Below are 26470 nucleotides of genomic sequence, written 5' to 3'. Positions count from 1 at the left end.
CCAGGTGAGGCGATGACCACAGCTGCTTAGCAGCTAATAGTGACCATCATGGCGCCAGGCACTCCTGCACAGACGGGCATCTGCTTTGCCCCGTGGGGCAGCTAGGAACATTCCGTCTTCACTCCCTGCTTGCTCCTTGGTGCCTTGCTTCTCCATCCTGCTTGCAGAGTGGCCCTGCCTCAAGGGGACAGTTCTCAGGAACACCTGGCGCCTCCAGGTGACACTTGCTGGTTGCATCTCCGTTGCGCACCAGGCTTCCTGATTCCAGGAATCACCCAGGCAGGGAGGTGTAGGGACCACGTGACTTACCCTCTCCAAGCCTCAGTGGCCTGATCTGGAAAGTGGGCGTTGATCACACCTCCTCATCATGGCTGCTCAAGAATCCTAACTATGACTGTGAACGTTGCTGTCGCCGTTATTATTGGTTGTGAGAAAGCGTCACGTGGACCACTGAGGCTCTATTTTGGTGTAAAGGATGTGGTTTGAAATGGCCTCTTTGTCTCAGAACAATCTGTTTTGATTTATTCGACTGTGGGAATCTGAAAACGGCCCAAATGTTTTTCCTCCTCTTGTTCTCTCTCCAGCACTCGGATTTCCTCTCACTCACCCATTCACTCACTCCCCGCTCACAGCCCTCTTGCTCACACTTGTTCACACTGATCCGCTCACAGCCCAAGGGCAGCTGGGACGTCAGAGGCCCCACAGGTTTTTCCCTCTCCCTCAGAGGCTCATGCTCTCACAACTACGTACACTCAGAGTTATGAATAGTCATGTTCACACTCAAACTCCCCTCCCGTCTCTTGCTCCCCCTCATCCCCTCCACCCCCCGGCCCCTCCAAGTGCCAGCAGAGCCATGAGGTCAGGAGATCTGGTTCTCACTCTGTCTCTTTTATCAAAAGCCTCTGTGGCTGTGTGACATGGGCCCAATGACTCAACCTCTCTGGGCCTTGGTTCCTCCCTCACAACAGAGGCAGAGCCGCCAGTTTTACTCTTAAAGAGACCATCACTTTCTTCTGCAGCATCTCAGATGGTCTGAGACGAGGTTCTTCCCGCATCTTGATTTCCCTGACTCTGCAAATGAGTGGATCCGATCTCATTAGGTGGACCGTGTGCCAACCTGAAATTACTCTTTAGCCTTTTCCTGATACTGAAGATACATCATTTTATTTGGAGCTAGAAATTAACATGGGGTCAGGAGAAACTAGAAAATTCAAGAGGATGGTTCATTCTTCACTTTGGAGAGACACAATGAGATAGCATCTCACTGGGTCCCATTCCTCTTCCTCTCGGTGTCCCCAGTACAGGTGACTAGGGAAACCGGCGTGGTGGTCAGTTTGCTGCTGCTGATGGAGGAGGGGCTGTGGACACCAGGACAAAGACCTTATGTTTCCTGCACCAAGGCCATCAGAAGGATCCACTTTATTTTGTGTGCCTGTCCCCGCCCCAGGTTCTGGCCCTAAGAGAGCTAGAATTGATTGAGAATACATGACATATACTGTCCTGCTGAATCCTTGTGACAGCCCTACAGGTTATGTACGAAAATCATTCCTGTTTTAAGGATGGTGAGACAGGAGCCTGGGAGGCTGAGTGTCACGCAGTCGATCAGTGGCACAGCTGGGTCTGTAACTGGGAAGTGATCTGCCCTGGCACTAAGCTTTGACCACCAAAGCATGCTGTCCTACGTGGCCCAGTGGTGCCAAAAGGTGGAGTGGAAAGACATAGGATTTCAAGATGGGAGTCTGAGTTTTAATCCTGCTCTACTTACAAACTCATTATGAACCTTGGGTGAGTCCCTTACCCTCTCTGGGCCTCAGTCACTCATTGTAAAATGAAGGAGAGGACCAGCTGATCCCCAAGTCCCCTTCCGGCGTGATATCTTGTGGCTGTCTGGGGCAGTATACGCAGTGATTTCAGGCAGTGATTAAGAGCCAAGGTACTGGGATCAATCTGAAATGGACAATCTGATCACGTGGATAATCTGTTTAATGTAGATGCTGAGCAGCTCTCCTGCCTTTGCCACGGCAGGATGCAAAGATAATTATTTAGGATTTAGGTAATTATTTCCACTATTCAACTTCACCTTTCCTGGGACATTGTGTAAGATGGTCACCTCCTCTTTAAAAAATAAATTCTAAATATTAATAACTCTGATCTGTGTGACTAATCTAAAGATGTTTAAAAAGGAAATTCATTGACCAGTACTGTCAAGGGTCCTGATACAAGGTGATCGTTTCCCTATTCATAGCAGAGATCAACACCCTGAATTTTGTGAGGTTTCTTTTTTTTTTTTTTTTTTTTTTTGCGGTACGCGGGCCTCTCACTGTTGTGGCCTCTCCCGTTGCAGAGCACAGGCTCCGGATGCGCAGGCCTAGCGGCCATGGCTCACGGGCCTATCCGCTCCATGGCATGTGGGATCTTCCCGGACCGGGGCACAAACCCGTGTTCCCTGCATCGGCAGGCGGACTCTCAACCACTACGCCACCAGGGAAGCCTGAGGTTTCTTTTTTAATACAACAACTTTATTGATATATATTTTAAATACCATACAGTTCCCCCTCTTTAAGTATAAAATTCAATGGCTTTTAGTATGCGTGCATAGTTGTGGAACCATCACCACCATAGATTTTAGAGCGTTTTCATCACCCTGAAAAGTAACCCTCTATCTGGTAGCAGTTACTCCCCATTTGCCCCATTCCACCACCTGCCCCTGCCCCTGGCAACACTAATCTACTTTCTATCTCTATGGATTTGCCTATTCTGGACATTTTAAATAAATGGAATCATAAAAGAAAAGAGACAGGGTGCTGGGGTTAAATCCAGGCTGAAGAGCTGTGTGTCCATGGGTAGGTTACTCAACTTCTCTGACGTGCAGGTTCTCCGACTGCACAATGGATCAAGGCCTGTTGCATAAAGTTGCCACGAGCGCTGAGAGAGATAAAGTATATGGGACAGTGTAAGTGTTCCCATGTGTGCCAGCTGTGGTTTTAGGATCTGTCTTGGCAGACTCTTTTGCTAGGGATGTGGGCTTGCTACCTGACATAGACAGCCCATCCCAGAGTCAGAGGCATTCCATTCCCAAGTGATATTATGTATGGATCACCATGATGCCTTTGAGTAAAAACCATTTGCCTCTCAGAATGCCTGTGAGTTTCTTAACCAAGGTACATTCAAGATGCTAAAGTGAAAAGAAGCTGTGATGACTTAGCCCAGTGGCATTCAACTTACTTGTAGTCACAGACCTCAAAGAAAGTTCACCATGGAGCCTCGGAGCCTCCAGAATAACTCAAAAGGGAGCTGCCCTGTTGAAGCAGGCACAGGGGGCTGGTCCCCCCCCGCCCCTCCCCCTCCATTTGGGTGTCTCCTGAGGAACCCCTGGGAAACCCATTCTGAGAATCACAGGCCATTAGGTGATAGAGAATGAAACTGAGACCCCGAAAGGGGCAGTAACTCACCCAGGAATCAGAAGCAGGCACGTCTGCTAGAATCATTTTCATTAGCAGCATCATTTCCCGTTTTTATAAGAGGGTTGTCCTGTGTTCTTTTGGCCACTGACCCTAATTAATCACCTAGAGATGCGTCTTTCAATATTGACGCTTACTTAGTGGCTGACAGTTATTCTGTCTCCTGCCTTCCTCACAGTCATAGGTAGAGGCTGGATGGATGTTTATTGTTAAATCAAGGAAAATGAAGCTTTTTATTTGGAATCTTTTGAAACAGTGTTTACCCAAACAATCGTGCCTGACTCTGCAAGCGTATATGACCCCAAAATAAAAATAAATAAATTGCGACCAGAATGAACCCATAGATGGGGTGATGGTGTAGGGGCTCTCAAGAGCCCTATTGAGATGAAGCATCTCTCTCTCCCCACTCCCCCTTTTGCAGCCCTCCACCCCAATTTGGTTTTCCAGATCACAAGGTACTCCTCCCTCAAAACCTATTTTCTGCACAGATTTAACCAGCAGTGACCTGCCACGTGAAGAGCTTTAGTGAGAATCAATAGGTGTGGATCTGTGGTGCGGGCTCCACGCCTGCTGCATATAAAACATCCTGACAGTGAAAGTGAGATTGATGCTGGCAAAACATCTGGGGCATCATAGCCCAGTGGGTCCCCTGCCCATTTTAAAGGTGAGGTGATGGCCCAGAGACGCTTGGTGACTTGCCCAAGGTCACACAGTGATTTAAAGGGAGGGCCCATGTCCTCCAGGTTCCTAGGTCGGGGTCCTTTCCAACACACCACAACCCCTCTTTGCTGAAGCCAGGCTGTGCTTTGCTTTATGATCTAGGTAATAAACCAGTCTGTAGTGCCTGTGTGGGCAAAGAGAGAGATGGAGTGAGCTATTAATTAGAGGCTGGCTTTTAGAGTCCCTGACTGGAGAATGCTATCAGAGCAGGGAGAGAGGTGCTCTGAGGCATTTGCTGAGCATCCACTGGGGTCCAATCCCAGCCTGATGGGAGGTTCAAGAATGGAGAAGAGCAGGTCCCTGCCTGCAAGTGTGGGAGAGGAGAGACACATGTGAATTCAATTCAAGGCTGGCGAGGCTCGCACTTGGCTTCCCAGCACACTGTACTCTGGGAGGGGGTGGGAACACGGTCTTCTCCAAGCCTGACCCTGGCAGCGCGGCAGATGTGTTTATTTCTTCCTTTTCCACTTGGGAGGCAGGCGTCTGGCAGGGTGGTTGAGCAGGCAACCTGTAGGGCCAGGCTGCCTGGGGTTCAGATCGTAGCTCTTACTGTTGAGATCTGTGATCTGAGGCTAACTATGTGATTCCATTTCCTCATCTGTAGAATGGGGAGAGTAATGGTGCCTTTCGCGTGGCGTGGTATGATGGCGAGGCTTCAATGAGGTGGTCCTCTTAAGTGCTTAGAGCCCCACCCACTATGACAGATGGGATAAGCAAGCAACTGGCATTAACTGTTAGTCTGGGGAATCTTACATGGGTGTGTGTTTCTTCATTTAAAAAATAATGTTTAGGGGGCTTCCCTGGTGGCGCAGTGGTTGAGAGTCCGCCTGCCGATGCGGGGGACGTGGGTTCGTGCCCCGGTCTGGGAAGATCCCACATGCCGCGGAGTGGCTGGGCCCGTGAGCCATGGCTGCTGAGCCTGTGCTCCGCAACGGGAGAGGCCACAGCAGTGAGAGGCCCACGTACCGCAAAAAAAAAAAAAAAAAATGTTTATCAGTTTTTTCTGATTATAAAAGTCACTTGTATACAAACGCCAGCTACCTAAAGATACCCATTGGTAACATTTTGCTGTAGTTTTTTCTATTTTTATCCCTATGCATTGTGTGTGTGTGTGTGTGTGTGTGTGTGTGTAATTGGGCATGTACTGTCAAAGTATAAGTTTCAAAAAATTATAAATCCTATAGAATCACAGGTACATCTAGAATGAACATGGGTCAGAGACTGATTTGACTCGTGAATGAGGAAGCCAACAGGAGATGCTCATTGGTAAAGCTGGAGAATTAGAGAAACAGCAGTTACGTAGGCATGGGAGAAAGAGTACTGGAAGAAGATGGCTGGATTGTATACACAAAGGTTAATCCTAACCATTGGGTTATCTTTTCTACCAGACCAAAAAAAACCCTACAAATTCACCTGTAACCTCCCATGAGTCAAAGTTACATTTCTCTAGAATCCCCTAGATAATGAACCCTTGGGTGAGTCTGCTAAACAGCGCTCCAGTATGATGTTGAATGTTTGGTTATCATTTACCTTAGCAGTATCTATATATTCTTTCTGATCATACACTAGAAAACTACACACCTTGCCTTCTACACTTAATATTCCATCACATTCATTTTCAAAAGAAAGTTTTGAGGAAGGACCAGGATCCCCCAAGGGTGTGACCAGCTCTTCAACCCAGCTTGATTGAGGTGCCCCCATCCCCTGCCATCTTGAGGTCCCAGGGCAACTGCATTGATCTCAGTCGCCTGCTGCATTTTATTGTGTTCGTCCATTTCCCTCTCTCTCTCTCCCCCCACCTAGACTGAGTTTCTTTTCTTTTTCTTTTTTTTTTAAATTTGTTTTTATTTTTGGCTCTGTTGGGTCTTCGTTGCTGCGCACGGGCTTTCTCTAGTTGCGGTGAGCGGGGGCTACTCTTCCTTGCCATGCACTGGCTTCTCATTGTCGTGGCTTCTCTTGTTGCAGAGCATGGGCTCTAGGCACGCAGGCTTCAGTAGTTGTGGCACATGGGCCCAGTATTTGTGGCTTGCAGACGCTAGAGCACAGGCTCAGTAGTTGTGGCACACGGGCTCAGTTGCTCCATGGCATGTGGGATCTTCCTGGGCCAGGGTTCGAACCCGTGTCCCTTGCATTGGCAGGCGGATTCTTAACCACTGCGCCACCAGGGGAGCCTCTAGCCTGAGTTTCTTGAGGTCAGGGATTTGTTGAGCTGAACTATCTTCCTGATCCTCCTCTCAAGCACCTAATATGTGGCACATGGTGATTCTTCCAGGATGCTTGTCCAGTGAGCGAAAAGGGATGTTAAGAGGCCTGGCCTTTGTCAGTTACAAAAGGCGAACCTTGCTGTTGGAACAAGCAGGGCTCCTCTCAGGAACTGGCTGTGTCCTTCTGTTGAGTCAGAGGAGCTCCCAACCCCCGCACAGTGTCACGGCCTTCCACCTCCCCCATCCCTGATTCTGCCGTTTAATTGTGTTTGGAGGGCTCTGTACACTTGGTCTAGAAAACCCAGCTGTCTCTTCTCTGTAGGACTCTGAAGACTGAGCTCTCTGAGTTTCTAACTTTCTATCCTAATCAAGGTCTTAAAGGGGTAAAAAGTTCTTGGCCGCTTCCAGCTGTGGCGGGAGAGATGTGATGGAAGGATTAATCTGTGTGCTGTGAATTTTAAAGCTCTCTTGTTCCATGTGTTGGGAAAACCCATCAAAATGCTAATAGATCTGCCGTCTTCCCTCCCGCAGACGCTTTTCTGCATTGGAATATATTTACAGGGACTTGAGCAGGGAAGAATTACAAGGAGTTGGGGTGCCCTTTGCCCAGATTCCACTGCAGCCCTGTGGGTTATAAAGTCTGAATTAATAGCCCCACGTTGCGGAGGAGAGCTGTGGTTGGCTGTGGGGTTGGCCCTTTAGTGATGAGTTCTCAGCTTTTGGCTTCCTTGCTAGCGGCAGGGCAGCCAGTTTGGAAACATCTCTATTACTGTCGTGTGGCTTTTTAATACTGCTTCTCTCAGAGGCAGAATATCCTCTCACAGGCGTTCCCGTAGGTGTATGACTGACTGCACAGCGGATCCCCGTTGAGTTCAAGGTCTGCAGTGTGTTGAGACACATTTTGTGCCAAAGTCAGCGTCAGCACTGAGATAGACTTAGCTCTTCTTGAACCCTGTGCTAGAAGTGCTGGATTGTTCTTGAAGCCTTTGAAACACCAGGTATCTTTGTTTGAACAGCCCAATGGCCTGAGAACCTCTCAGATGCATTGTTGGAAGGACAGACACTATGGGGTTAGCCTAATGCAGGCTGGACTCAGGCGAAGTGGCTCCAAGATTTTGGCTGGAGACAAAATCGTGGGTTCTGATCCTCCCTCTGCCTGGTCCAGCTCTGTCACTGCAGACAAGCTGCTAGATCTCTCTGAGCATCACTTCCTTCCTTTGCTAGTGAAGAGGAGAATGCTGGCCACTTGGTACAAGAGTTATGGGGCTCAGGGCTTCCCTGGTGGCGCAGTGGTTGAGAGTCCGCCTGCCGATGCAGGGGACACAGGTTCGTGCCCCGGTCCGGGAAGATCCCACATGCCGCGGAGCGGCTGGGCCCGTGAGCCATGACCTCTGAGCCTGCGCGTCTGGAGCCTGTGCTCCGCGACGGGAGAGGCCACAACAGTGAGAGGCCCGCGTACCGCAAAAAAAAAACCCAAAAAACAAAGAGTTATGGGGCTCACATCTTTCATTTCTTTGTTCACACAGATGAACAAAGGCTAGGCAAGCCAGACTACATCTTCAGAGATAAGTCCCTTAAATGATTAGGGCTTCCGGGTCCCTCTGGGACCAGATGCTGGGCACTTGCCTGACAGGTCTGCTGGAGCCCCATCTCCTTGTGAGAATGAGTGAGCCTTCCTTAGCAGACACTGATGTTGATTCTGTTTCCCTTTCTCCATGAACTAAACTGATGTTTAATTACATTAAAATGCTGTGGCTCAGGCTCACTTTCCTCATCTGTAAAATGGGAAGACTGGTAACATTGTCCTTGCAGTGTGGGAGGAAGAGGAGTGAGGATCAGAAGTAAAGTCAGCTCCAGTGTATGCATAGCCCTTGTCCTTACCCTCTTCAGGTACCAAAAACGTGCTTCCAGACAGGAAAGAGGACGAGCAGATTCAGGGCAATGCCCGCTGGTGACCGGGGGTCTCCCCAGTTCTCCTTCCTGCTCCGTAGAGCATCTTGGCGGTGGCATCTGTTGTATGCATCCTATGGGGGAGGGCATGAGAGACCCTGGCTGGCATGTGCAGAAAAGCTCCAGACCTGCCGGCAGGTGCAGAGAAGGGGAGATGATCACTAATGACAGTTGCACTGAGAATAAACAGCTTCACATGTTAATTTATGGGATTGGTACATCCCTCTTCTGGGCCCTTTCACCCTCCCCAAGCCACCAAGAGCCGATGGGCTCAGACTGGGAGTCCCTCGCCCATCGGGCAGACCCTCCGGGGCCCTTGCTAGCAGTGCCAACGCCCACTGCACTGTGCCCAATGACAGGTAGGGAGTGGCCCTCCGCTCCCAGAGCAAAAGTAAATCATAAATCCCAGTCTTTCTGAGGCTGTCATGGCTCCCCCTTCAGCCCCATTGTGACCCTGGGGCACAATTAACAGGCTTATTCAGGGACTCATTATGGGAACAGAGGGTGACGGGGCTGAGTGACAGGGCGAGTGGCACTGGGAAGCGCTCTGACTCCCCCAGCCAGACAAGTGCAGGTGGAGAGACAAGGCAGAGGCACGCACGATGCGCTCAGGCGGCTTCATTAAGGGCTGCCCAGGGGATCACTGAGATGCAGGACTCAGCAGGAGCTCGTCCTGAATAAGCCTTGGCTCCTCTCCCTCTCCCCCCCACCAACCCCCTGCTTTGCTAATTTAAAACAAAGCAAAACAAAGCCCCAGCTTTGCTTTGGAGCCATAAACTGCAGAGCTTTTATCCGTCAACAAGCGATGCATCAGGCTGGCAGTGGCCCAGCCTGGATCCTGTGGCCTGGCATCGGTGTGGGGAGAGGGGCCCGAGGCTGAGCCGGCTTCTGGGACTCGCTGAGGACGCTGCTGCCCCTTCTTGTGGCACAAGACCAAGAGTCCTTGTGGTCACAGAACTCAGAAGGATGGCTGGTCCACTTTGGGTGGCTAGAGTGGAGGGGGTGGGGTGGGAAGGGATTTCTAGCAGGAGCTAGCCAGGAAGAGGCTCATCATTGAGCTGATCACCTTCCTCCCTCTCTCCTTTCCTTGCTGCCTCTTCCAGGAAGCCTTCCCAGCTCTCCACCTCCTCTGAAATCGTACTGACTTGGGATTCTAGGATATCAAGAGGCTCTAGGGCTTCCCTGGTGGCGCAGTGGTTGAGAGTCCGCCTGCTGATGCAGGGGACACGGGTTCGTGCCCCAGTCCGGGAGGATCCCATATGCCACGGAGCAGCTGGGCCCATGAGCCATGGCCGCTGAGCCTGCGCGTCCGGAGCCTGTGCTCCGCAACGGGAGAGGCCACAAGTGTGAGAGGCCCGCGTACCGCAAAAAAAAAAAAAAAGAGGCTCTAAATCAGTCACCTTCAACATCATGTGGAAACTTAATATATAAACTATCAGAAAGTCCAGCTGTTGTGAATTAAATGGTAGGATGTATATATGGGGTGTAGACTCCATCTGTTCTGAATGTAGACCCCTAAGGGAGAGAGGGAAGGGTCCTGAGGAGTATGACTTGGAACCAGTGATCATGGCCACTACCCTTTTTACAGAGAGTATCAGCAGGTTCTACTTTACATAATTCCTGTGGCCTCCAAGGGCTCATTCTGTGCTGAGCACTGTGGGGATCACTCATAATCCGTTAGCTCATCTACTCCGCAGCTCAGGCCAGTGAGGTAGGACTGTGATGGTCCATACTTCGCAGGTGAGTAACCTGAGGTTTAGTGGGATAAGAAACTTTCCCAAGGCTCCCTGGGTGGCAGGTGGCCTAGCCGAGATTCAAACCCAGGCCTGTGGAATAGGAAAGCCTGGTCTCTTGACCACAGTGCTTACTGCCATTTGATGCTGAGGGCTCCCACCTACCGCCTACCCTGCTGCACATTGCACAGAGGCAGCAGGTTCTAGTGGGGGATTCGTCCCCACCAAAGCCCACTAACAGGTGACCATCCAAATGCTGCTGCACTGTCTACCTACCCTGCCGCTTCAGCCATTTTAGGGTTCGTCCAAATGGCACCTTTTCAGGGGAGCATGGCACTTCCATCAGCAGTTGGCCTGTCCCAGGCCTATTGCACACAGCTGGCAAACCAACTGCCCCTCAGACCGGGGCTTGACTCAGACACGGGGAAACTTTGGTCTCCTCGTGGCGCTATTCTTCACCGCTTGGATCAGCCAAGGCCAAGGCAAGAGGTAACTCTGACCCCTCCTTCCTGAGGCCTCATCCTGTAGCTCCACAGCTAGAGCAAGTGTTGAAATGGGGTGGAGCTGGGGGCTGACAGTGTTTGACTGAGTGGTCTCTGCTAGGATCCATAAAGGACTAAAGCAAAGTACATTCATAGATGCAAGAGGCTCAGCTTCTCGGGGTCCAGAGAAAATTATACAAGTAGCTGAGAGTCATTTGTTCCTTCTCTTATCTCTATTAACCTGGTTAATAGAGCCTTCCCACTCTTCATTTAACCCATTCTTTTACAGATATATTACAGATATATTCTTTTACAGATATATTCACCTTCCAACTGTCCTGTTCATTTCTCCATTTCTCCATCCACCCATCCATCCATCCATTTCTGCTTCCATGCATGCTTGCATTCATTTATCCATACATTTCTGCATGCATCCATGCATGTATCCATTCATTCATCTTTCTATCCCTTCAATTATTCATCCATCCCTGCAAACAACTACAACCTAGTTCCTCTTTTTCTCCTCTACCATTCCGTTCTTGTATAGATCCATTCTCTACCCATCCATCTATCTATCATAGCAACCATCCATTCATCCCACTATTATTATCTGAGTCAGCAATTGAGACATCATCGCCATCTTTCAGGAACTCACAGAGCCCAGAGAACAGTGATTAATCATGCCTGTGGAAGTCTGAGAAGGTTTCTCAGAGGAGATATCGAAGGAAGGTTTTACAGGATGGGTAGGAGTTTGCCAGGTGATTTGGGGAGTGTGGGGGGGGCTGCAGTTCAGGGTTACGAAAGGAAGAACGGCCTTCCAGGCAGAGCGAACAGCAGCAAGTTTGGGCTGAGTGTGTTGGTGGGGCGTGTGAGTCCAGATGAGTTCAGTTTGACTGTTGGGTCTGTGCATATTGTGAGGACCTGAAGATGGGCCTGAAAAGGCAACTGGGAGTCAGGTGATAAAAGGCCCTGTGTATAGGCAAAGGGAGGCCAGGGAACCCACTGAAGCAGGAGAGAAAGGCATTTATGGGCTCAGTCTGACAGCCAAGGAGAGGGCAGGTTGGAAGGGACAGCTTCAGGCTGGCAGTCCAGCAGGAGCCTGTTTGCAGCAAGCAGACAGGCAGTGATCAGGCTGAGCCCAGGCGGGGCTGGCAGGGGCGTGAGGATGGAGAGGCAGCGATGATTTGGGAGACATGGGATGGTAGAGAAACATTGACCGGGAGAAGAGTGAAGAGTCTTTGATCTGGGTGTCCTGTTACACAGGGGTGCTCTGATCTAGAGTAGGAATCATCAGGGTAGATATTTAAGTCTCTCATCCGGGTTCTATCCAGGATACTGAAGTGGCTATCAGAATTTTTCTTATAAATTGAGGGCTGGTATCCCCACCCAGTGCAGATTTGCTTTGATTGGAAGAAAGAAGAGGAGGAAGAAGGTCTAAGCTTTGAACTAGACCTTGCAAGATAGGCGCACCTGGCCAATATCATCACTAAGTACCACTGATTAAGCTCTTACTATATATTTCATGGATTCTAAGGCACACTTTTTTTTTTTTTTTTTGCGGTACGCGAGCCTCTCACTGTTGCGGCCTCTCCCGTCGCGGAGCACAGGCTCCAGACACGCAGGCTCAGTGGCCATGGCTCACGGGCCCAGCCGCTCCACGGCATGTGGGATCTTCCCGGACCGGGGCACGAACCCGTGTCCCCTGCATCGGCAGGTGGACTCTCAACCACTGCGCCACCAGGGAAGCCCTAAGGCACACTTTTTAAAAATATATATATTTTAAGGTCTCTAAAACCAGGATGCATCATACAAAAAGTGACATGTCATAATTAGTTTAACAGGCAGTGTTTTCTTTTGCTTAGGAGTCCGTGTAATAATGGTACGATTATAACCCATGGAGTCTTACATTCAAGAAATAAGGTATCGTGTGCCAGGCTCTCGGCTAAGCCCTGTGTGTACATTCCTCATGTAATCCTCACAACCTCTTAGGAGGCATCAGCTGTTGTTAACCCTGTTTCCCAGATGAGGAGTTGAGCACGGAATAGGAAGGTCATTTGCTCAAGGTCACAAAGCTAGTTAGAGTTGGACTCAGGATCCCAACCTGTGCCACTTCAAACATGGGGCAGCGGGGATCTTTGTACAAAACCAAGAGCAGGTCTGGGGCCCGAACAATGGGGGCCTCTCCCTTCCACGGCACAAGACAGGCCGGTCAACGGTGACCACCATCACCCAGCCCACCACCTTTCAACGCTGCCTCTTGTCACCCAAGCCCCCGTTCCTGTCTTGGCCCTAAACCTTGGGATTCTTTTCCCCCCTCCTGGGAGGGCTCCGGGCCTAACATCTGTAGTGACCTCCCTCCCCCACGGAGAGGAGGGGGCTGGAATGAGATCTCAGGGGAAAGGGGGAAGAAATTCCAAGCGCAGCTGGTTTCCCTCACACAATGCAGATCTGCTTAAATGGGAATTAGGATTAGTGCTGGATTTTGCCTCTCCTGGCAGGCTGGTAATAAACTAATCTCCTCTTAGTCTGCAAGAAGGCAGAATTCCATCGAAGATGGGAGACAGCTTCAGGCTTGGGAGTGCGGAACCTGAAAAGTAATTTTGTTATTGACGGGCCTTGCCCACACTGCCAGATGTGCAGCCCTCGGCTCCTTCCCCGGCGTGGCTGCGGCCTTTAATTTTGTTAATGTGTAACATTCTCCCAGGCTGCGTGGCTGACGGGCACACTTGACATTAATACGTGTTCTTCCCGGTCCCCAGAGCTCATAAAAGCTCATTATCAGTTCTGAGCCCGTAAATGTAGTTCCCGGCTCAGGTGGGCCGGGAACCGGGAGATGCTCTGGGGGAAGTGGAGGGGTGGACCTCTGCGTGAGCCAAGAAATAAACTCCTCCCTCATCCAGGGGATGTGACCTCCCAGGCCACCAGGAGGGGAGCAGAAAAGCAACTCTGTAGGCTGAACCCTGGGTTCAAATTTGCATTCAAGCAAAGGGGCTCCAGCCCTGCTATTTGAGGGGAGTTGATCCGGTATTTTGGGAAGGCAGTTTGCCAAATGTGATGTGTGCAGAGCCTCTGCCCGGCAGTCCCACTTCGGGGCATCCGGGCTTTGGAATTGCATGAACTTTTCCACACAGAAATGTGGGCACCGAGGGGACTGTTGCCGCAAAGTGGTAATGGCCAGAAATGGAAATATCCACATATCCATGGTGGGAGAGGTGAGTGCATTGTGGTCCACACCTCGCATGGGATACTGTACAGATGTGAAAAAGACTCCAGAAGATGTATGTGTGCTCACTCGCAGAAGTAGACATGGTATCACTGATAACTGGGGTTGTAGAACATGCGAGGTAAGATCCCATTTGTGTAAAAAATTGCCCCTGTCTGCTTGTGGGCCCTCATGGGCACATGCTTATGCACACATGTACACACGTGTGATTACATGTAATGTAGCCTACAACGTCATATTACAAAGATTTTGCAGTGGGTTTATCTGTTAAATAGGATGAACGAGTATGGAAAAACTTTCACTTTTGTAGTTAAAAATGAAAACTATATTATATCATATACATCCATATCCGTATGTATATGCATGTGTATGGATATGGATATGGCTGTATACGTATATGGATGTGTATATGTATCATGAATTCCTCTGACTAGCCTTAGTCTGGCCCATGACACTTGAGGTCCCTTGGGCTGACACTGCCTGGGTGGACGTCTGAGGCAATGATAGCTAAATAAAACGAGATCACGTCCTCTGGCCAAGCCCTGTTCCCCATCAGGTAGCAGGGAGTTCTGAGAACTTCTTTTATGCCCAGGGTTCCCTGGTGTTGGGATCTACAGGGTAGACCTTGAACTCACTGCTCTCCTGATTGCTCCTCTCCCACCATGGAGATGCACTTGCAAGGGACTTGACTTCCCATGGACCTGAGCGTAGCCCTGGCCCTGCCCCTTTTCAGTGGTAAGACCGTGGGTGAGTTAACGCCTCTGAATTCACCATGGTCCTTATCTCTAAAGTGACCATACTTTCTCATGGAATTGTTGAGGGCATCAGGATTATTGTCATTATCATTTGAGACAATATGAAACTTGATCAGGGCTTCTACTGTGCCGCCAGGTTGTTGGGAAGGGAAAGATGGGGGTGCTTAGCCCTCCCGGCTCCCACTCCGCTGTGAAGTTTTGCCCTTTTGTTGCTCAGCTGGGCTTGTGAACAAGCTAGTCCCCTGGCACTGGCCTAAGCCTTGGCTGACAGGTATGTGACCTGGACATGGTGAATTTGATCCTTCTCCCGTGACCTGGGGGGGACTCTTTGTCAATCTGACAGAGAGGAGGCACGGGTCGGGGGAGAGGCTGGACTTCTGGCCCCTGCACTCTGGGGCTGAGTTGTTTTTCTCACCACCAAAGATTTCTCCACTTATTACTTATCTCTTCACGGATACCAGATCTTGAAAATATCGGGTCTGCCCCAAAGCCTGCATTCATTAGGCAATGATTAATTCGCTTTTGCATTTTCAAAATGACTCAGAAAGCCTTTTTTCTGCCTGAGGAAAATGGAGTTCCCACACCAAGATGATACTATTCTAACTAGAAGCAAAGTGACACAATGTGCCGCTGTGGTTACAGCACGTTCTGTGTCATCACAGGGACGTTGTACAGGCTCCTGGGCTGACTTTGGAAGACTGAAAATATGCCCCAGTCCCTAGGCTCTGGGGCTGCCATGCTGGGACCCTCTGTGGGGCTGGGTGCTTGCTTCTGTCTTTCTGGCCGCGGGGGCTGTGGCTTCTGTGCCTTCAGAGGTGGGAGGAGGGAGCGGGTGCACATCTGGACGAAGTGGCCTGCAGAAGCCACATGCCCCCCACACTTGCCTTTTTAAAATGTATTTCTCCCTCTTTTCCTTCTAGAGTTTATCCTGAAGCTACCATCAGAAAGAGACTTCAAGAGAATCTTGACACCCCTGAAAGGAAAAGACACCAGTTGAAAGAGGTATGATTGGCGACATGGGAGTGTGGATCTTAACGTATTCAACTAAGAGGGTCTAATCTTCTCTCTGCTGCCTGCCCCTCCAGACTCTCCATTTCTGCGTGGGAAAGCTCTCAGCTCGTGCTGGTGGGCAGGGCAGGCAAAGGGCGGCTTTTCTCTTGGCCTCACCCCCAGATGTTTGCTCAGGGATGGGGAGCGAAGGTGAGGAGTGAGGAGACAGAGGCTGATGGGGTCTCACCAGACTGGGTGCCACCCCACTGATGGGGCCAATGGTTGTGCTGGGTCCTGAGTCAATCCAGGAAGTGAGGGTTGAAGGGCTGGAGGGAGTGAGCCCCCCAAGGGAAAGCAGAGTTCCTGGGGGATCATGGAGGGTCCCGCCTCTGTCAAGGACCCCTGCCACGCCTCCCCTTCCTCCGCACCCACCATGGTCTTGGGATTGTGGGAAGGAAATACCTTCCTGGGGTGATTTCCAGCCCTTCCCTCACCCCATCCCCTCCGCCATTCCAGGACTGTCTTTTTGGATAAAGTTCAAATCCACAAGGACTAGGACCAATCACCGTATTCCATGATGGAATTGGGAACGGAGAAGCCTTGGTCTGCTTCTGGGGCTCTGGGAGCTTCTTGGGCTGCCCACAATCCCAGGACTGGTGACAGGCTGGGTCGCCTCAGGGAAGGTTCCTGAATGAGGAGTCAGGATATCTGTCCTCTGGCCCAGTCTGTGGCACCATTGTGCCTCAAGAGCCCTTACAAGCCATTTCCCTCATTGGGCCTCATTTTCACATCTGTAAAGTGGGGCAGCAGTGACTTGAATCTCTATTCCAGCCCGCAGGTCATCAGTTGCTGAGGTCCCAAGACCAGGGCTGAGCTGGGGGAAGGGCAGATTTGGGGGCAACGGGGAGGCAGAGGTGGAGGTGGGGCTTGGGCATGGCTGTGGAGAGGAGAGAGGATTTGAAAGCTCTGAGGAGGTTTGATTGCCAGTCTTGAGCAAAGGGTGACTCAGAGCCTCAGGGGAAAGACCACAGGGTCTGAGGTGCAAATGCGACTGTGTTTGAGTACCAACTATTCAGAAGAGTCAGATTAACCAACACTGACTGAGGGCTTCTCCGTGCCAAGTGGAGGGCTATGTGCAATCCCTCTACCAACAGACCTGTTGTCACCTCCATCTCAGGGAAGAGAAAACCAGGCCTCAGAGAAGTTAAGTGACTTGCTCAAGGTCACACAGCAGCAAGTAATGTGGCTTACTTGAAACCCCTCCTTGAACTACCCAAGCATTCTTGTGCATTTTGCTTACCAGCTCTATGACTTGAATCTTAAGGTTAAAAAATCCTTGAAGCCAAATCACCTCTCTGAAATTCATTTCCTGAAAAAGACATGGAAGTGAGTTCTTTCCTAGAATTTTTTTTTTAAACTTTGGGCTCTTTGTAAAATCTCTGTGAGTCTTGATTTTCTGATCTCTGAAATGGGAACATCACACTTATTCATGGGGTTGTTTTGGGGAGAAGATGAGATGAGGGGACTGAAGAAATCTCCCCACACCATCCCTCCCTACAGACCCCCTCCACCGGCCTTCCCCCTCCTGGGGCTGCTGTGAGGGTGGATGGCGTGTACCCACGTTAAAGTGCTGCGCCCAGCCGCCTGATGGTGTTTGCAATTTCAGCTGCCTCTGGTGCCCGTGGTTGGGAAGGACTGGCCACTTTCTGACTCACTGATCTGATATTCACCTGGTCTCCAAGCTCATCCTCTTAACTTTGGATGTGCCCCCTGGCTGGCCGGGATTATTTTAGGCTGGAATCCAAGGCAGGGTGGCCAGGTCCTAGCAGCAGATATAACAGGGCCACGTCAAGGCCCACCCAAGTGGTCAGCGGCAGAGGAGCAGCGAGGCCGGGGACTGGAGGGGCTTCTCTCACTCCCTCGACAGCGTCTGTGTCCCACAGCTCACCCTGCTCTGCCAGCCGCCTGGGCCATAATCTTCATTGTAAGCCTCCTGGCAGCAGCCGCCCTGGTCCCTGCAGGAAGCTATCACCTTATCACAGAGCCTGGATCCCGCCAGGTTTTCTTAATCAGGGGAAGGCACTGAAGCGAGTCAGAAAAAGCTTAACTTCCTCGAGATCTTTCTGCAAGGGATGTTTCTCCATCAGGGGAAGCCATGGGCCTCAGACGAGAGGAAAGAATCTCTTTAAGTACAGAAGAAAGCAGCAAGGGGGCCGCCGTTCTTGGTTTACCTTCAGCAGGGCTGGTAATTTTGCCTGGCCCCTGTTGTTAGTCAGGAAACAGAAATTATAGAGTCACAGGGAGAATCCAAAGATGACTGTCAGCAACGGGCAGACAGGCGTGAGCTGTTGTGGGAGATGTTTGCTGGGGTCTGGTAGCCGGGCTGGTGGAGGCTGAGTCGAAGCTCTGCCCTTCAGTAGCTGTTTGACTCCGGGTGAGTGCTTTGATTGCCCAGAGTCTCAGTTTTCTTATCTATTAAATGGGCAAACAGCACGCATACCCCACCCCCCCAGGTGTTTATGAGGGCCAGGAAATCACCAGCGAGATGATCCTGTGTGCTTTGAACGAGGGCAGCCCCCTGGAATAATGTGGGTAGCCTCCCAAGGTGACCTCCTTGAAGAGGCTCAGGCTCTTGGGATGTGAAAGCTGGGTGTTTGTGATCAGTGGGGTTACCCTGGAGACACATACTTCTCTCTGTGCGTGATCTAAAAAAGGCCTGAGATGAAGGGCCTGGGTTGTGTCAGCTCTCTGTCCTGACACCCCTGGGGCACGGGGCCATCTCGGGTGTGAACAGTTCTCCCTGAGCCTTTATCCCATGGTTTACACTTCACTCCTGGTGATCTTTCCCGGGCCCTTTCTGGAGGTAATCACTGATCCTCCCCACACCCCAAGAGGCATGGATTCATAAGCTCTTTTTAAGTGAGGACAACTGGGGTTCAGAAAAGTGGTAAATTATTCCAGGGTTCACCTCTAAAAAGCAGCAAGGTTAGGACCCAAACATGGGGCTCCTGCCCTAAGAATAGTGTGTTTACCATAGCCCCCCAGGGCACCCACAGTGCCCACAAAGGCACCCCTCCACACCTACAGAGGTGCCCTGTATGTGTCCATAGGGACTCCCCACAGCACTACAGTGTCTCCCCATGGTGCCCATAGAGCCACCTAAGGCATTCGTGAAGCACCCCCCAGGAACTCATAGCATCACCCCATGGCATTCATGGTGGTCCCCTTGTGTCCCCAGAGCACCCCGCATGCCTGCAGTGACAGCCCACAGCTCCCATGGTTGCACTGCTCCTGCGTTCTCCACCCAGCCTTGCATGGAGTTTGGAGGTCAGGCAGAAAGGGGAATCCCTTGATGTTTTTATCTCCCCAGCCAGCCCTCTATAGCAGGCTGAGTAAATGAGTGAAGGAAATTTTTAGGAGGCCTCTGGATTGTCCTCCTGCTGAGATCTGACAGTGAGAAGCAGGTGGCTGGCGGGGGTGGGTGGTGGTGAAGGAGGCCTGGCTGCCACCACAGCAGAGCCTGTACCTACTTATCTATTTTTCCTTTTGTTGCTTGTACTTTTGGTGTCATAGCTAAGAATCCATTGCCAAATCCAAGGTCATAAAGATTTACCTCTGTGTTTTCTTCTAAGAGTTTTAAGGCTTTAGCTCTTATATTTAGGTCATTGATACATTTTGAGTTAATTTTTGTATATGGTGTGAGGTAGGGGTCCAACTTCATTCTTTGGCCTGTGGATATCCAGTTACTCCAGGACCACCGTTGAAGAGACTGTTTTTCCCCATTGAATAATCTTGGTACCCTTGTTGAAAATCCATTGGCCATAGATGTATAGGTTTATTTCTGGATTCTCAGTTCTATCCCACTGGTCCATATATCTATCCTTATGCCAGTACCATGCTGTTTTGATTACTGTTGCTTTATGTGTAACTTATGGAGAAGTATTAGTATATTTTAAAGCTCCCCAGGTGATTCCAATGTGCAACCAAGGTTTTGCACTACTGGTGTTTAGAGGAAGATGAGGCACAGTTAGGGAGGCTGGTTGAGAGGCTGCTGGAATGATCCAGGGCAGTGCAGGGTGGAGAGGATGTGGCCCTGAACTAAAGCTTCAATCGTGGGGGTGAAGAGGCCATGATAGAGTTGAAAGAGGTTAGTGAGGGAGACATCCTGATTCTCCTTGATTCCGGGAAGACTTTAGAGATGACAAAGGTGAGAACAGAAGCCAGTGGTCCAGGTGAGCTTGATTAACCTCCTACCCACCCCAGTGTGATTTGGAGGAAGACCTGAGTCCCAGTCCAGCTCTGTTCCACTGTGTGACCTTGGGCAAGTTTCTCAACCTCTCTAAGCACCTCCATTGCCTCTGTAAGGTGAATTGATATTCTCTGCCTGCTCATTCAGAGGGTTGGGTGTGGGTCAAGCGGGTCAGCTCTGCAAAGGCTGGAAGGGACTTAAAGCCCTTGGCAGATTCTTGGCAGAGAATGCTTGGCAGATTCTCCACCCCAAAGTTCCTGCCTGGTGGTTGTCAGTATCCGCCCAACCAGGGACTTGAGGCTCATAGCCTCCATTGCAGCCTATGCTGCCTTGGGCCGCCTTGGGCTGTCTCTGACAGGTCAACATGTCTCCTTGTGCTGCACTGAAATCTATTTTCTTGTACCTTTCATCTTCTTGCCCCAAGTCTGCTTTGTGGGGCTGAAGGGAACAAGCATCACCCCTTTCCCTCCCGGACATTCTCCTGTATCCCCACCCCACAGCTTCTCCTCTTCTGGGTGCAGGGTCGTAGTTACCTCTGCCTCCCTCTGAGGATGCAGGTCTAGGTGCTCTCTGGACTTCTTGCTCTCTTGACCCTCTTCTGGGTGGACTCTGGCCTGAACTTGGCACTATCATAGTTCAGCCCTCAGAGCTGAGGCCAGAGCTCCAGCTGTGTTCTGAGTCCAGCCAAGGTGGGTGAGATCATCATCTCCCTCAGTCCAGAACTTTTATGTCTGTTCATGGAGCTGAGGTGGCATTGGGATCCAGTGATTCCCACATCCTGTTTGGACTCAAGCTCCCATCTTTTCATTGACCAGGTAGAAAAGGGATTCACTCTTGTTACTTACATCACATTTCTATGCATTATTTGTAAATCATAAGGCAGGTTTAATCCAGGAGGGAGAGCATAGCTTTGGTATTAGATGAATTTCAGGCCTATTTCTTAGCTGGGGCAGATGAACTCAGTTTACTCTCCTGTTAGATGAAGATAGTCATTACAACTGCAGCCTTCATGGTCAAGATTAAATGAGGCGATGGATATCAAGTGTGTAGCCCACTGCCCAGGAAGGAGACAACATTACAGGAAGTGGTGGATCTCATTACCTGTGTCGTCCCAGTACCACCCTTCCTTTTTGTCCAATTCTGACTGATGGGGCATAAGCCCTGAGTTTAAGGGCAGGAACGGTTAGCAGCCCCAGGCCTTGTCTCCCTCCTGGCTTACCCCTCGCTCTCTGGGACATGTGTGTGAGGGGACAGGGTGACAGGTTCTCACCACCCCAGTTTCCTGCTTACTCAGCTCAACGTCTGCCAGAACTTTCTGGCCTGGGGCCAGCCCTGTGTCCATATGTGACTCATGACAGCAACCTGGTCCTTCTCTGCCCTCTAGGATATTGTCCATCCCAAACCTTTTCCTTCTTTTCTTTTTCAAGTTGTTTTAAATTTGCACAAGAAGGTTCATCCCAGGACCACACACCCATTGTCCCTGATGGGAGGCTCAGCCGGTGGAGCTTCTCCCTCTGAGCTGCCCCCTCTCCCTGACCTGTTCGGCTGTGAGAGCAAGGCCAGACCACCCCCTCACTCTGTGGGGTGACCACTACTTACCATCATGGAGAGATAATAATAAGTCTAAACTTCCTCTTCTAAAGAATGAGCAAATCATTGTTTTTCTGTTCATGCAGCAAAAATTAGCAAAACATGCCCTTAAATGGCTTTATTATTATTTTTTTAAGTAATGACATATATCCACATTGTGAATCACAGCTGAAGAACTTTCAAACAGCCAGATGTGGCAAAGAGAGAGGGAATAGAAACCCCATTTTCAGACGCATGTCAGCATCAGAGGGGGGAAGTGACTTGCCCAAGGTCACACAACTATGGAGTGGTAGAGATGGGCTCAGTCTGTGAGTTTTCTGACATGGACTGGTGATCATTCTGCTGCACCCAGCTGCCTCTTTTATTAGTTGAAAGAGTAAAATAATGTATTTTAATTTATAGCCTACAAATAAAGGAAGAAGTCCAAACTGGCTGGCAGTGATGTTCGGTGGCTGTGGTAGTATATTATCTGAGAAGAAATGAATGGGGCCATTCCCTGTGCTTTGGGGTTTGCCGAGCTGTCTTCCCTTTCTGGGCCGTGGTCAGGGCTAAGTTATGAAAGAAAGGCACTGTGGGATGGAGGAAGGAGATTGGGCTGTGGATTCTGAAGCTTTTTTTTTTTTTTTAATAGATTTTATTTTCTAGAGCAGTTTTAGATTCACAGCAAAATGGAGGGGAAAGTGCAGGGAATTCTCACATTCTCTGTCTCTATATACATCCCTACGCACATGTACAGCCTCCCGCACTACTGACATCCTGCACCCAGTGGCACATGCATTACAATTGATGAACCTACATTGACACATCGTTATTACCCAAAGCCCATAGTTTATACTGTGGTTCTCTGTTGGTGTTGTACATTCATTCTGTAGGTTTTGACAAAAGGATAATGACATGTATCCACCATTATAGTATCATACAGAGTAGTTTCACTGCTCCGCCAATTCATCCTTCCCTCCCTACTAAGCCCTGGCAATCACTGATCTTTTTACTGTCTCCATCGTTTTGCCTTTTTCTTCGTGTCATAGTGTTGGAATCATACAGTACAGAGCCTTTTTAGATTGGCTTTTTTTCACTTAGTAATATACATTTAAGGTTCTTCCATGTCTTTTCATGTTTTGATAACTCCTTTTTTCCCCCTATTTTTTGTTTGCGGTAAAATATACATAACAGAATTTAATGTTTTAACCATTTTAAGTGTACAGTTTGGTGGCATTAAGTGCATTCAAATTGTTGTGCAACCGTCACCACCATCCATCTCCAGAACTCTTTTCATCTTGTGAAACTGAAACTATACCCATCAAACAATAACTCCCTATTCCCTTCTCCCAGCCCCTGGCAACCCCCATTCTACTTTCTGTCCCTGTGATTTTAACTACTCTAAGTACCTATGTAAGTGGAATCATACATTATTATTTTTTTTTACTGCTTATTTCACTTAGTGTAATATCCCCAAGGTTTATCCATGTTGTAGCGTATGTCAGAATTTTCTTCCTTTTTAAAGCTGAATAATATTTCTCAGTATGTGTAAACCACATTTTGCTGATTCATTCATTTGTTGATGGACACTTGGATTGCATCCACATTTTAGCTATTGTGAATAATGCTAAGTTCATTTCTTTTTAGCACTGAATACTATTCCATTGTCTGGTTGTACTACAGTTTGTTTATCCATTACTTACTGAAGGACATCTTGTTTGCTTTCAATTATGAATAAAGCTACTATAAAACTCCTGCAGGTTTTGGTGTGGACATAAGTTTTCAACTCATGTGAGTAAATACCAAGAAGCACAACTGCTGGATTGTACAGTAAAAGTATGTTTAAATTTGTGAGAAACTTCCAAACTGTCTTCCAAAGTGGCTATACTGTTTTGCATTCCCACTAACAATGAATGTGAGTTCCTGTTGTTCCACATCTTTGCCCGGATTTGATGTTGTCACAGTTTTGGATTTTGGCCATTTTTATAGGTGTATAGTGGTATCCAATGTTGTTTTAATTTGCAATTCCCTGATCACATATGGTGTAAAGCATCTTTTTATATGCTATTTTCCATCTGTGTATCTTTGGTGAGTTGTCTGTTCAGGTCTTTTGTCATTTTTAAATTGGGTTACTTGTTTACTTATTGTTGAGTTTTACAATGCAAGTTTACAAATTTACAAGTTCTTTGCATATTTTGTATAATAGTCCTTTACATATACCTTTTCCAAACATTTACTCCCAGTCTGTGGCTTCTTATTCTCTTGACAATGTCTTTCACAGAGCAGAATTTAAAATTTTAATCAAGTCTAGCTTATCAATTATTTCTTTAATGGATTATGATGTTGTATCTAAAAAGTCATTGCCATACCCAAAGTCATCTAGATCTTTCTCCTGTGTTATCTTTTAGGAGTCTCATAGTTTTGTGTTTTACTTTTAGGTCTGTGATCCATTTTGAGTTAATTTTTTTGTTGGTTATAGTATCTGTGTCTAGATTAGTTTTTTTTGCATGTGGATATCCAGTTGTTCCAGCACCATTTGTTGAAAAGACTACTTCTTCTATACTGTATAACCTTTGCTCCTTTGTCAGAGATCAGTTGACTGTATTTATGTGGGTCTATTTCTGTGCTCTCTATTCTCTTCCGTTGATCTAGTTGTCTATTCTTTTGCCAATACCTCACTGTCTTGATTACTATAGCTTTATAGTAAGTCTTTTTTTGTGTGTGTGTGGTAAGCGGGCCTCTCACTGTTGTGGCCTCTCCCGTTGCGGAGCCCAGGCTCCGACGCGCAGGCTCAGCGGCCATGGCTCACGGGCCCAGCCGCTCAGCAACATGTGGGATCTTCCTGGACCGGGGCACGAACCCGTGTCCCCTGCATCGGCAGGCAGACTCTCAACCACTGCGCCACCAGGGAAGCCCCCTATAGTAAGTCTTGAAGTTGGGTAGTGTCAGTCTTCTGACTTTGTTCTTCTCCTTTAATATAGTGTTGGCTCTTCTGGGTCTTTTTCCTCTTTATAAAACGTTAGAATCAGTAGCTGATATCCACAAAACAACTTGCTGGGATTTTGATTGAGGTTGTATTGAATGTATAGATCAGGTTGGGAAGAACTGACATCTTGACCATATTGAGTCTTCCTATCCATGAACATGGAATACTCTCTAATTATTTAGTTCTTCTTTGATGTCTTTCATCATAGTGTTGTAGTTTTTCCTCATATAGATCTCGTACCTATTTTGTTAAATTTCTACCTCGTTTCATTTCTTTTGGTGCCAATGGAAATGTATTATTATTTTTGTTAAATTTCACATTCCACTTGTTCATTGCTTGTGTGTAGGGGAGCGATGGACTCGTGTACTAAACTTGTATCCTGCAACCCCACTTTGCTGTAAATACTTACTAGTTCCAAGAGGGTTTTTTTGGTCATTTCTTACAGATTTTATATGTAGACAATCATGTCATATGTGAACAAAGGCAGTTTTATTTCTTCCTTCCCAATCTGTAAAATTAAAACACCTGTAAAAATTTAAAAAGCTTCCTTCCCAATCTGTGAAAGTAAAAAACCTATGTCTTATTGCATTAACTAGGACTTCCAGCACAGTACTAAAAAGCAGTGGTGAAAGTTGTCGCATTGTTCCTTAATGCGAGAGTTTCTAGTTTCTCACCATTAAGGATGATGTTAGCTGTAGGTTGTTTGTAGATATTCTTTATCAAGTTGAGGAAATGTCCCTCTATTTCTAGTTTTCTGAGAGTCTTATCATAAATGAGTATTGGATTTTGTCACATGCTTTTTCTGCATCTATTAATGTGATCATGTGACTTTTCTTCTTTAGCCTTTTGATATAATGGATTACATTAACTGATTTTTGAATGCTGAACCAGTCTTGCATACCTGGGATAAATCCCACTTGGCCGTAGTATATAATTCTTTTTATACTTTTTTCATTTCTATTTGCTAATATTTTGTCTTTTGTTGATGATCTTTGCATCTATGTTCATAAGAGGTATGGTCTTTAGTTTTCTTTTCTCAGAATGTCTTTTTTGGTTTTGGTATTAGGTTAATGCTGGCCTCATGGGATGAGTTAGGAAGTATTTTCTCTGCTAATATTTTCTGGAGAGATTGTTGCAAATTGGTACACTTTCCTCCTTAAATGTTTGATAGAATTCACCAGTGAACCCATTTGGGCCTGATGTTTTCTCTTTTGAAAGGTCATTAATTAGTGATTCAACTTGTTTAATAGGCACAGGCCCTATGATTGTCTATTCCTTCTTGTATGAGTTTTGGCAGGTTGTGTCAAGGAATTGGCCTATTTCATCTAGGTTATCAAAGTTATGGGCACAGAATTATTCATAGTATCCTTTTATTTCCCTTTTCATGTTTGTGGGAACTATAGTGATGTCCTCTCTTTCATTTCTGATATTAATAATTTGTATCTTCTCTCTTTTTTTCTTAGCCTGCTTAGAGGCTTTTTTATTTTTATCAATTTTCTCAAAGAACCAGCTTTTGATTTTATTGATTTTCTCTACTGATTTCCTCTCCTTTGAAGCATATGTTTTAATCTGTCACTATCTGAGGGATCTTGAGGGTATATCCCTTCTATTCTCTCAGTTTCCACATCTGCAGAATGGGTATTATGGCAACAATACTTAGCCCAGTGTTAGTTTGAGGGCAGATATCAAATGTGAGTCCACATTCATCGATTCAATAAATATTTGTTGAGCCCCTACTATGTACCAGGTTTTGCTCTACATTCTAGGAATATCACAGTGAACAAAAGAGCAAAGTCCCTGCCCTCATGGAGCTTGGCTTCTAGTTGCAGGAGACAGAGATCAAACAAACTGATTGTCAGGCAGTATTAGAGGCAGGAAGGGACAGGGAGTGGCCAGGGCTGTGCTATTTCGCACAGCGGGTGCTTGGAAGGCCTTCCTGATCAGATGTCATTTGAGCAGAGACCTGTAGGCAGTGAGGAATGAGCCTTGACTTCATCTGGGGGAAGAGCCTTCCCGGCGAAGGGAACGGCAAGAATAAGGGCCATTAGGCAGGCAGGCAGCTGGCATGTTGGAGGACCAGCAAGGAGGCCAGGATGCTAGAGGGAAGGAGGTAAGGAAGGAGAGGCCAGGAGGGAGCTGCCAGCCAGG

The 26470-nt window shown here is 48.2% G+C and overlaps 1 protein-coding gene across 5 annotated transcripts in view; it reads left to right on the top strand.

The window, feature by feature from the left end:
- TSPAN18 (tetraspanin 18) overlaps positions 1-26470 on the top strand; it is a 187860-nt gene that overhangs the window by 19985 nt on the left and 141405 nt on the right. For all 5 annotated transcript variants that reach the window (XM_060105395.1, XM_060105396.1, XM_060105392.1 and 2 more), the window contains exon 2: positions 15449-15530. The gene's annotated coding sequence lies outside the window, so the exon portion shown is untranslated. The remainder of the gene's footprint in view (positions 1-15448; positions 15531-26470) is intronic.

The sequence above is a fragment of the Mesoplodon densirostris genome, chromosome 7 (genome assembly GCF_025265405.1).
Source record: "Mesoplodon densirostris isolate mMesDen1 chromosome 7, mMesDen1 primary haplotype, whole genome shotgun sequence".
Classification (NCBI taxonomy): domain Eukaryota; kingdom Metazoa; phylum Chordata; class Mammalia; order Artiodactyla; family Ziphiidae; genus Mesoplodon; species Mesoplodon densirostris.
This window is presented reverse-complemented; position numbering and strand designations above follow the sequence as displayed.